Source organism: Sphaeramia orbicularis, chromosome 2 (genome assembly GCF_902148855.1).
Source record: "Sphaeramia orbicularis chromosome 2, fSphaOr1.1, whole genome shotgun sequence".
Lineage (NCBI taxonomy): Eukaryota > Metazoa > Chordata > Actinopteri > Kurtiformes > Apogonidae > Sphaeramia > Sphaeramia orbicularis.
In genome coordinates, this window is record NC_043958.1 from 14,310,869 (window position 1) to 14,323,148 (window position 12,280).

Sequence of the window (12,280 nt, forward strand, 5' to 3'; positions counted from 1 at the left end):
TCACTTCTTTGCAGAACAGGTGGCTCACCATATGTCTGTTGCCGTGGAGACAGGAGTTTGGTTAACAATCTCTGGTGCAACATATTCTGGCGTGCCGTATTTGCAGTAGTGCTCGTCTGATGTCTCCAGTTTTATGGCATTTCCAAAGTCACATATGCGGATCTGGTCACTGCTGGCGCTGGACATTAAAATGTTTTCAGGCTACAAGAGGATACGCAAAAAAACAATGGTAGGGATAACAACTGTAATACCAACTGGTGAAGAAATTAGATGTAAGTGAAAAAAATTTAGGTTTATAGATAATGTACCTTTATGTCAAGGTGAGCAATGTTTTTCTGGTGAAGATAACGAAGACCCTCCAAAACCTGCTGAACACTACAGCGGATCTGTAGAGAAACACAAAGCAATGAACTTAAAAGTCATGTTATATAATGATAGCGCAGTGCAGTGAGCAGAAGCACACAAACCTCCACTTCCATGACTGTAGTTTTTTTGGCCATTCTTTCCAGCAGCTCCTCGTGACATCTTCACACAATGGTTGAGGGAAAAAAAGCTGTGACTTGACTGCACAATCCAAGTGGTAGGTGCATGAGAGATGAATTATAAATGAGCAAAACTCCCACACATCCTATCTCTTGCTAATTCCACTCATCGGCGATGAGTCAGAGGGAAAAAGCTGTCCTATGCTTCATTCATGCCTCCAGGGAACTGCAGGAGACATTAGGATTAATGCCTTGGATCTTCACTTTCCATAAAATGTATTTGAGTGCACTTTTTGGTGCACAGCAAAGTGTAACATTTGAAATATGACTGCAGGAAAGGTGGTGCTTTTCTGCTTAATAAATGCTTGCACTTCTGTTGCAGACCAAGTAAGACAAACAGGAAAAAAAGAAACAAAAGTCAGCAGCTCATTTACATAAAACTGCACTGAAAGGATACAGCTCCGTGATGATCACCACCACATTCTTCTTCTCAAAGGCATCATGGAAATAGAGAATCCTCTCATTGTCCAGCTCAGACAGCAGGTCCATCTCTCTGAGGGCCAAGGCTTTCCTCTTACCCCGTGCGCAAATGAACTTTGCAGAAAAAGCATCTTTACCTTTTTTCTGAGTCACCCTCTTCACATAGGAGAAGGCCCCCCTGCATCAACAGTAGGACAGGAAGAACATGAAGGATGTAATACATCTTAATGTGGTGCAAGAGGTACAGTGTATCCTCTAAAATCAAACCTAATTAGGGCTGGAAGACAATTCAAAGCTTGAAATGGCTAATAATCACAAATTGAAAACATAAAGTACTGCACATATTTAATACCCTTCGGCCAAATATAGTGTAAGATTCTGTTGAAAGTTACTGCCCTATAATTTAGATTAGATTGTCTTAGTGTAAATTTGGTGCAGATATCTCAATGCATTCTTCAGATAATGCGATTACGTCGTTGGAAGGACATGTCGCCATTTGACCTTGAAAAAGTAGGTCATGTATGGAAAATTGTGTGGGTGTCAGTCTGAGTTGTCCAATAAGGTGAACCTGATGTTTGACTGAACTCTTACACTGACAGATTGGCATTTCTATAACGCCCTTTACTCATAAATGAGTCAGTACTACTTGTTATTTCTGCCTGAGCAGAGCCGAAGTGAAAATTCACCGAGTCGCTATTACAACTAGTTTTACTTATGACAGTCAAGTTGACTTCATTCTCTAACGTTGTCATTGATGGGACATATATCATATTTGTCAAAGGAACACAATCATATCAATGAATTTTGCAAAAGTGCATTTTGGTAAGACAGCGAAATAAATAAAACAATAACTCCCAGGTGGTCCAACTTCCCTCCTGTTCTCCCAAAGGTTAAGCTAAAATACTTGTTGTCAAGTTTAATTGTTTCATACATAGTTATTCGTAGTATGCTATTGAAATTTTCTCCAAATTTTGAGTGTTTTAAAATTAACTAACCTAAATTTAACTATCATTGCTTCCATGGGGTAAATGCTATAGCTTCGTCTGCCTCTTGGTTTTGCCTCTTTTGTGATTGCTCCGTTATACACAGTAAGAGCTTGTCTCCACCAAGACAGAGTTAAATAAATCATGTGTTGCTGACATATTCACTGCTCTCAGACTAGTGACTCATGTCTCACATCTGTCTGCTGCTGTTAAAAAGGTGTGATTCCGTCTCCCCATTTCCTTCAACCCAACCCTCAGAGCTCCAACAGACAGTAGGATGACTGGGTCACACTCACCTCCCTATCTCTTTGTGGATGTCATAGTAATCTGTCAAACGTCTCATCTTCCTCAGAATGGTTCCCTCGTCTTCCATTGGCTCTACTGCTTCTTTTCGCTCTGCAGGAAGAGCCAACATAGGTATTTTTTTATTTTCTCTCTGTGTATAGGCCTGTACATGTGTGCCAGCATAGTGACAGATGGTTTCATATTGTTGTCGCAAACACCTTGTGGTCCCACCCATATGGTGCAGATTTAGAGCTGCAATTTTCAAAGAATACCAGCTTACAGTGGCAAGTCATAAATCATCAAACTGAACTATGAATATTAACAGCTAATACAGAAAACCTGTTGTCATTCTGCTTCAAGGATTCGTGTCAGTACAACTGAATTTGTGGAAGAATGAAAAGTTTATCCTTCCAATCAACAAACCTAAACCAGTCTACATTCAGCACGTTTTTTGGTTTTACAGATACAATTGGATAACACACCTGTGTGAACTGTGAGTTCAGCTTTGCAGGAGTTGGATCCGGCCAGGTTCTTTGCAGTGCAGGTGTACACACCAGAGTGTTCCTGCTGGGCATTGAGGACCACAAGGGAGTACTCAGGGTCATCATATACAAATGTGAAGTGGCCGCTCTCCGACAGAATTGCATCATCCTGCAAAACAAATTAAATATGAGGATAGTTTAAGTTAAATAACACAATTTATTGTTAATTCAAATTCCACATTTTTAACCCTGCTGTTTGGGTACATTACATAAGAAAAAACTTCACACTTGATTTTAAAATAGTCTACGCAGTTTAACAGATTGTAGCAATTTAGCCTGCAAACAAGCCAAACTTTACATGGCACAGCACAAGTGAAAACACATTGTGTGTGAAGTACAAGTTCCAGCCACAAACACTGTGTAGAGTAGATTAAAAACATGACAAATACCAAGAGGAAGACATAAAACACATACATAAGCATTAACAACTTTTAAAAACCACATATAACTAATGTATAGAGTCTATATAACAGTCATCCAATAACAAAGAAGTCTTGAGAGGTACAATTAATAAAAGTTAAAAAATAAATAAATAAACAAAAAGACTGATGAAAGACTAATGAAAACAGAGCAATAAAAGATATCAAAATGAAAACCAATAAAATCAAGCAAAAATAAAATAACCAAGATAAGCAAAGTAGAATACTGAAAGGTGCAGAAAAAAAAACATGATTTTGTAGTGAATCTTATACCTTATACCAGAGAATATCTGGGTCTGGTTTCCCTTCAACGACAACAGCCAGGCGAGACGTCTCCCCCACATTCACATCCACATCCTCCATGATGCTTTCAAATTTAGGTGGTACTAAAATAAGATAAAAATACATTTTCAGTTTTATCCCTGATGATGCTGCCAAAGCTATATTTTGATTCTTCATAGTACAACTCATAGTATATATTAATTTCAAAACAGTTCGTTTTAGAAAGGCTAAAGAGGACTATTTCAAAAATAGCTGGAGCTAAACTGTAGCTTCTCTGTGATGGAATTTACTATAACTACTATAGTACTGCCAGTAGTAAATAGCGAGTTGTCTGCATTCAAACTAAAATGCTAAATTTATCATGTCTGCACTGACCTGCCATGGCCAGCTGAAGCGTGCAGAGGTCACTGCCAAACTGGTTACTGGCCGTGACCACCAGCTGGCCGATGTCTGTGCTCCGAACCCGCTGAAGCTTCAGCATGTGGTGGTCATCATCTGGCATGCTGAGCTCATACATCCCCGGCCTGTTGACCAAAACCACGCCCCGCCTGAGGAGGGCACAAGAAACAGAAGTGCTGTAGAATAGACCTATAGATCAGGACTTCACAATGAAAGTACTTAAGAAAAAATGATGAAGGAATCTCAAAATGCTGGATTTAATGGAAACATAATGGAAATAAAAATACATATTTCTGACCCTGGGTCTCTGGATGAAAAGGTTACAACTAGCTTACTATAGTACGAAACATGATCATATGTTATAAGTAAAATAAGAAGCTAAACAACTGGAAGGACAACCAGCACCAGACTTTTCCTGTGGGATGCCTCTGTCTGAATTCAGGTTCTCTCACTTGCTCGGTACAGTACATCTAAACAGACACTGTACATAGTGGTATGTGACAAACCTTTTCCAGGTGACAGCTGCGTGCACATGGTTCAGTGTGATGATGATGCTCGCAGGCTGGCTTTCAACCACATACACAATGTCAGGTTTATCCAAGATGACTGGTGCTTTCCTTAAATAAGGTCCTGCAGGGGTCAAAGATTTTAACAAAACAGTGACACATTTAAAAAGATGATTAAAAAGTCATCTGTAATCTAAATATGTACTTATATATAAATCCAGTTCAGACAGAGACTGAAGGCTTTCTGCAGTTCTGGTACCTCTGTCCAGGAGCTGGACCAAGTCAGTGGAGGTTGATGGTTTGCTGAATGTCTTGCCGGTGGATGTCAGGACTCTGAAAGCGTATCGGACTCCCTTGGACAGGGAGGTGACTGTGTAGCTGGTCTCCCTCAGGTTTGATGCCACCACAGACCACTGGATAGAGCCCAGAGGTTGCTGCTGAACCACATACAGCAAAGATCCAGCATCTGCAAACACATCATGCCATTTAGTTCATATCATGAAAATAAAGTACTTTGTCTGAATGTTGGAATTTTGCGGTATGGCTCTATTGTAGGAGCTTCCCGCCTGCTAACAAATAAATAAAATAATAAAAAAAACAGTGAAATACGGCAGAAAAACTCCTGAACTAGATTTACATCGATCTTCTCCCACAAAGTACTAAGTCATGCTGATCTAATTCATTTATCTGGAGCCTCCAATAATTGTTCTGGTTCATCTTCACATCCATTAATAAGATTGATAGAAGGGGTTGATATCTGCTGTGTTGGCAGGTGATTAACAGGTATGGCTGATAGCTTGACTGCCTACCAAATCAGACTTTCATACCTTCTGTTTAATGAATAGACAGTTAAGTGTTGATTAATAAGGATGCATCAAGACATTTGTCCAGATATCTCTATTATAATGTATATATATATATATATATATATATATATATATATATATATATATATATATATATATATATATATATAAAATACTAGAATCAGCATATTAGATGTTTAACTTTAATAATGTGTCTCTATTTATATTTTCTCCTGTCTAATTTCTTTGTTAAGGAAGGATAAATACCAACAAAAACCAAAAACACTGAGCAACATTGGTATTTGCATCAACTATTGGCCAAAATGTCATTTTAAATATAATTATTGGTAAGGGCCAAGAATTTTGCAATAGATGTATCCCTAGTGGTTAATAAGTTATACAAACATGACCAGTCAGCTACCATCTAACATTAGCTCAAACATGACCCCTTATGCTCCTGTGGCTCTGCTTCTTTGTCGACATACAGTCATCAAAGCATCATGTCGACAGCAAAAACACATTTTTACAATCATGTATTCCAAAAGCATGTATCTGGTTGACTCTTTACAGGACCAACCCTTGAATATTTCATTCCAAACTGACCATGAAGGGGCCGTGTTATGTACAGACGCAATAAACAGACAATGCAAACTGGACTAGAAACCCCAAATTGTTAGTCCAATCATGACATAATTTTCAACTCAAATGGTCTGTGTTGGTTAAATGCGGAACTGCCGCTTGAGGCTACATTTGCCTTTAAATTTGAAATCTGAGGTACTACAAGAATGAAAAAACATGTTCAAATGACAGAGTACACATAACTTGAAGATACAAAAACTAAATTAAAAAAAAACCCTTTTCCATATATTAAGGCATATTTCAGTCATCACACTCTCATCCACGTATGAACCCACCCAATGATGGGTCGATCCTCTTTGGTTTCTTCCAGCTGAGGGTTATAGTTTTCCCTGTAATGGCCTCTATTTCTGGAGGGCCGTCCGGTGGATCAGGAATGATGTCTGTTTTCAAAAAAACAAATAAATCAATAATAAACAGAACTGGAGAATGAGTAAAAATGGCATATCAGAGGCTAAACGTCCTTCCTTACCTGTTACATAGAGATGTGCGTAGCAGGCGGCTTTGCCCACTTTGTTGGAAATAACGGCCTTGTAGACGCCTCCATGAGCGTGACAAGCGCTCCGAATGACCAGACTGTGGACATCCCTGTCTGAAGAACACACACAATAGTTTCTAATTCACAGGCCCTGATCTAACAGTAACACATCTCTGTTTGGTTTCGTGGCCTTTGCTTACGCTGGGTCATTTTGCGTTCTTCGCTGCTCTCGATTTGTTTGCTGTTGTGGTACCAGGTGATGGCCGGGTAGGGTAAGCCGGTCACTGTGCATTTCAACACGGCCTCTTTCCCTTCGATCACCTCCACATCGGCAAGAGGTCTGGCAAAGTCCGGCATGCTCCTCTTCTCCACCTCGCTCTCCACTGACTCAGGCTCCTCAGGGATAGATGGCATCTTTTCTAATTTGGTCCTGGACAAAGCAAAAAGCTAATTTGGAAAATCCATAGAGCTAAATTTCTTTTGAAGAATTCTTTTTTCCCTCAACTATGTTTCCCTACCTTTCAAAATCATAAAAGGGTTCTCTGATACTTTTAAACAGATATATTTCTTACATGTGTGAAGTGATGGCAGCTCGGGGTTCTTGCATGTACAGCTCAGCAGTGCATTCAGATTTTCCATAAACATTCTGGGCGATTGCTGTGTAGAAGCCCTCTGTGTCACTGCTAACGTGGGTGATGACAAGTGAGTGACGGCCCCCCTCTTGCAGGATGTGAATGTTCTCACTCTCCTCTACTTGTGTCTCTGGTGATGTAAAAAAAAAAAAAAAAAGAGGAAGAAAAATTAACAGGATTGCAGTGAGTCATCAAGAAAACCTTGTGCAATGAATATCAGTCACAGGAGATTCTTACCAAAATGCATCCATGTGACTCGTGGTGCAGGTGATCCACTGACTTTACAGTCGAACCTGGCTGTACGACCTTCAATGACCTCCAGGATGTCCAGTTTGCGAGTGAACAGAGGCTCCTTGGAAGGGGTAACCTTCAGGTTTGCACTTGATGTCAACTCCTCTGCAAATAAAGAAGAAACACAAAGTTAAATCTTGAGTAAGTCTTAAAGGAGTGATATTTTGCTTTTTTTTAAATGGAATTATGCATTTTAAAACATTTCCCTGTGGTCTACATAAACTGTAAATGCTCTGCTTGGGTCTGAATTCTTCATTAATTAAACTCCACAGGTCCATCTTTGACCCTATTTCTGAGTAAGTGCTGGCCAGCGCTTTTAAAGCGCATTTAAAGGGCCAGCGTGAGCGCTGGCCCTTTAAATGCAAATGAGCCACTTCACACCCCACCCCCTCCAGGATGTTGGCTGTGCTGCTCTGTCCCGTTCAGCCACTTGAGTTGGTTAATACAACCAACAACTGAATATTTACAATAATCGGCTCAAAGTTTGGACATATTTTCAGTATGGACTACAACCGCTGCTGCTGACAAACAATTATGTCGTACTCGGAAAAATGTTCGACAGAAGTCTTAACCTTATATGTGCAAATGTCGTGATTTAATTAGTTATAGATGTAACAAATTAAGAAGGAAATAAAATTGGTTGTAGAAATCCACTCAACTTTTGCCAAAATTAATATAAAGATAGCTTTGCAGCACCTGGAGGGTTCAAATTCAAACTTTTGGAAATATTAGGGTCCAAATGCACAGATAAATGTACCAAAGACTAATATAAGTGGGTTTAGCAAAATATGACCCCAATAAACCTGCGCTATGGAGTCTCAAGGTCAACATCAGTAAGTTGTACCTGACATCCTAAACAGGTCATTGTGAATTTTCAATTTAATACCTTCTTTAATATTTATATTTCTAATCAGATTTATGGGATTAATCATATTTACAAACTTGTCAGAATATTGGACCAGAGGTGGTAAATTAAGAAAATACCATGGGTCAAACCCTACTCTTACATAATGTTATGAGTAATATTATGTACATCATTATTTGCTGCTAAAACAGCTTTGAATTAAGAACCAAAGAACACCATAAAGACCCACTGAAGGTGTTTTCTGAACCATGTTTCACCTCTTCTAACACGTCAGCTTGGAGGACTAAGTATTCCCTTGCTCCCAAATACATCCAACCCACTGAAATGTGCCACAGTAAGAAAATAATCCACATTATTACCACTTCACCTGTCAGAGGTCCTATTACTGTGGCTGATTAGTGTATATGCAGAATTTGCTCAACTTAAGCAAGAGCTCCACAAAGCAGTTCAACAAAAAAGTTATGGTCTGCCCAAAACTAAACTAGATCAGTCCAAGCACAGCTCAAATGGAGCTTTAACCCTTACACCAGTGGGTTCATTTAAATCACTCATTTTTTGAGTAAATGCTAGTTGTTATCATAATGTCTGCTCACTGCTATGAGATAAACAGGTTTATTTTCGTGCCCTCCCAGGGAGACTGGCACTGTGTCTGGCATTTTCAACAGTGTCTTTATTTTTGGCTTATGGAACATAGAGTCAATCAAAGTCAAGAGGCAAAAGTACAACAGAAGGTACACGCACAATTTTCTCAAGTGAAGAAAGTCGAAGTCATGTGACTCCAGATGAGAGCTATACAACTGATTAAAATCACAGCTTATGCAGTTTTACAAGTGAACGCAATGTAATCAAATCAAATACGTGCATGTGTAATGTGACGATCTATTCTAGGTTTGCAGACAGTCTGCATATTATTTACACCTATACTAAAGAAATATCGTCACATGACTGTCAGCTGAGCAGATCAAGTGACATTGACGCAAACGCTGAAGTGGCGGCTAAAAAATAAACTCATCAACAACCTCTGTTGCATGATGGTATTTTTGGATTGAGTGACACCGACCTCAATAAAGAGACACGTTTATTGGAAACATCCATAAATGTCCATTAAAATTGCAAAATTACTTTTGACACCAAATTGTGCTTCCGTCTTTGAGACCACATTTTTTAAAAGATGTCTCTTGTAGATCATCGGTTTTTAAACCGTGCTTAATTGAGAAAATAACAATTCAAATGTCATATATTTATCTTGATCATATTTTAGTAGTCTTACATTACATAGTTCATTCAAGGTGGTACCATTATATTCAGATCCAAAAACAGATGACTTAATTTGCTAAGCTTTTCATTGAAATGTGACTTGAAGTTTGTCTTATTTTTGTAAATATCTAACAGAGAACTAATAATAAAACCAGTTAAAGCCGAGATATAAACATCTGTTGAATACCTGGGATATCAGTGTCTGTATATTACCTTTGGCTGTACTCAGTTTGCAAGTGTATGTCCCACTATCATCCTCATGGACTGAATTCAGCAGGAGGCGACACCTAGAAGATAAACCAAAAATGTCAGCAACTGTGTGAAAAATACAACAATGAAACACATTTCTGGCCGAATGGACACACCTCTTGCCATCAAAATGCATCTTGCAGTTGAGGAGAGCCGGCTGGATCAGCTTCCCATTGGACAACCAGTCCACATCAACGTCCAGAGGTCCTGTGATGTGACACTCGAACATGGCCGACTCTCCTGCCCTCACAGCCACATCTTTAGTGTTTCGTATGATTTTCAGTATTTTCTGAGCTGTAGATGCTGACCAAACAGAAAAAAGACATATAAAAAGCATATAAAATATAATAAAAGGTTCATTACAATATAATTAAATTATACATAATCAAATCAAATCAATTCTGTCTTATTTACCGATGACCTCCAGTCTGCACTCTGTCTGCTCCAATCCATATTCGTTGGTGATCTTGCAGACGTACAGGCCGGCGTCTGACCTCTGGGCTGAGCTGATGCTCATTTCACTGGAGCCATCGTCGGTCTGTCGCACATGGAAGCGCCCTGCCGTCTTTATTGTGACTCCGTCCTTCAACCTGGGTCAAAGAAAAGTGGCTGTCACAGTCATTTATACTCTGCTGTTTAACAGAGGGTGGTGCATGTGTGACAGTGGGGCAGTTTGTGACCTTGGTTTAGGTAATGGCATAGGTGTCAGCAATAAAGCTTTCAAAAAGACTGTCTCACCAGTAAACCATGGGTGTGGGCTGCCCTCTGACTTTTGCTGAGATGACCACATCTTGGCCTTCTTTTACCCTAGCATCACATGGTGCCACCTGTTCAATCACAAAATAGGAACTGTAATGTATTTCTGATGGGGAGTTCATTCACATTATATGCACATAAGCCTAAAATTATATTTTGTAAGTAATTACGACTACAAAATTAAATGAATATACCTTATATTGCTTTCTAATCCTAGACTACAGACCAGATTAACCAGCTTTAACTTTCATTCATGTCGCACCAACCTTTAAAACCAGTCCATCTTTACACTACTGTTTAATTTGTTCTTTAACCTCCAATGAAATTCTACTCTGTTGCACCAAAACCTTGAACTCTATTTAAGAAAGGGGCAAAGGTCTGCTTTAAAAGTTACAGTTGATGATGTTTAACTAAAAATGGCTACTTTTCGAAATGGACTGAACAAAATAATCAAAACACAAAACAAATTTGACGCTGAAATCAGAAAAACTGCTCTGAGGCAGAACAGGATGTCTGGACCAACTGTGAACAAGGCAATAAAAAAACACCAATGCTCCAATTCCTGGAAGCGCAAACAGTTTCTCTGGTCAGAAGAGGACAAATTAAAGGTTCTTGCTCAGCCATTATGAGTAGACTAATTAATGAACTCATTGTAATCGTTGTAATGACTTGAACACACTTGCCATATAGTGGTAAAAGTAGAAGAAGCTTACTGCTCAGAGTTGACAAAACATGGTGGACTCAAAGGAAACAAAAACAAAACAGTTTGTCTTGTTGAGGAAGAATAATATTCTATACCTGCATTTACATCACCATAAATCTTAAATGCTGGACCTCTAAAAACAGTCACATCCAAGCCATAAAGAAAAAACCCTGGCCACTTCCTCCACCTTTTCTGATAACAGAGTTATATTTCTTTATTATAGATATTTCTGTGGCTGGAATATTGATCCAACTCCATCCTTCATCTGACCGTCTCCTCTTTTCTTTTGGGTCAATAATAGGAAAATGAATTCATTTCCAGTCCTCTGGGCCTGCTTTCAATTCCTCCTCACTGGGAGACACCTACCTGAAATGAGGGCGGTTCTTTGAAGTGCACTCTTTTACTCGGAGTCGACGGGGCGCTGACTTCCATGCCCTCCTCCTGAGGGATCAGGTACTCCTCATCGGACTGTGTCGGACCACTGACTCCCCTGGACACGGCTTGTTCCCCATATTGCATATGGGTTGGCTCTGAAAGAGAGGAAGAATTATAGAAGACCTAAGTGTAATAAAATTTCAAGCACAACACTGTTGCATCCTATTCATCCTAACTTGGGGTTCATGAATAAGTCTGCCCTGATTTGCCCAGTTCTTCATTTGAATAATTAAGTGCAAATCTCTTTGAAATATGGCTAACACGGCACCAGGGCGTCTTGTTAAACCTCTAGATGGGAACAATCTGTTTGAGCTCTGATGTTTACAGACTACTTGGTTTTCTGTAGCTGACTATATTTGCCAAGATGAGCATTTGGCAACATAAAGCGGTGAGTTCGAGATGAGTGGGCTGCATGCGCCCACGTATACACACATGAACACACACAGAGCGAAGGGACATTTCTGAAGTGACCGTAGTTGAACAGATAATGAATTAATCCCTTAATCCCTGACCCAATCACTCGCTTATTCCCAGGAGTTTCCAGAGCAGACACTGTGTCTCGACTCCTGGCTGTTTCTCCTCAAGTCAGAATTAATTCACAACTGGAGAGAAAAATATAAAACTCAGCCAGCTTCGCTTTCAGAATCGCCGCTGTTCCCCTTCCTCTCTCTCTTTCTGTCTTTGTTGCTTTCATTTTGTATCGCCTCTCAAATCCTCTCTTCACTCGAAAAAACGGCGACATCTGGCATGAGCAGATAAGACTGTGACAACTGAGGGAAAATAAATAACATCCA

At 39.5% G+C, this 12,280-nt stretch overlaps 1 pseudogene; it reads right to left on the reverse strand.

Moving 5' to 3' along the window:
- The window catches only part of LOC115436454 (striated muscle preferentially expressed protein kinase-like), a 62,862-nt pseudogene that overhangs the window by 16,678 nt on the left and 33,904 nt on the right, over window positions 1-12,280 (reverse strand).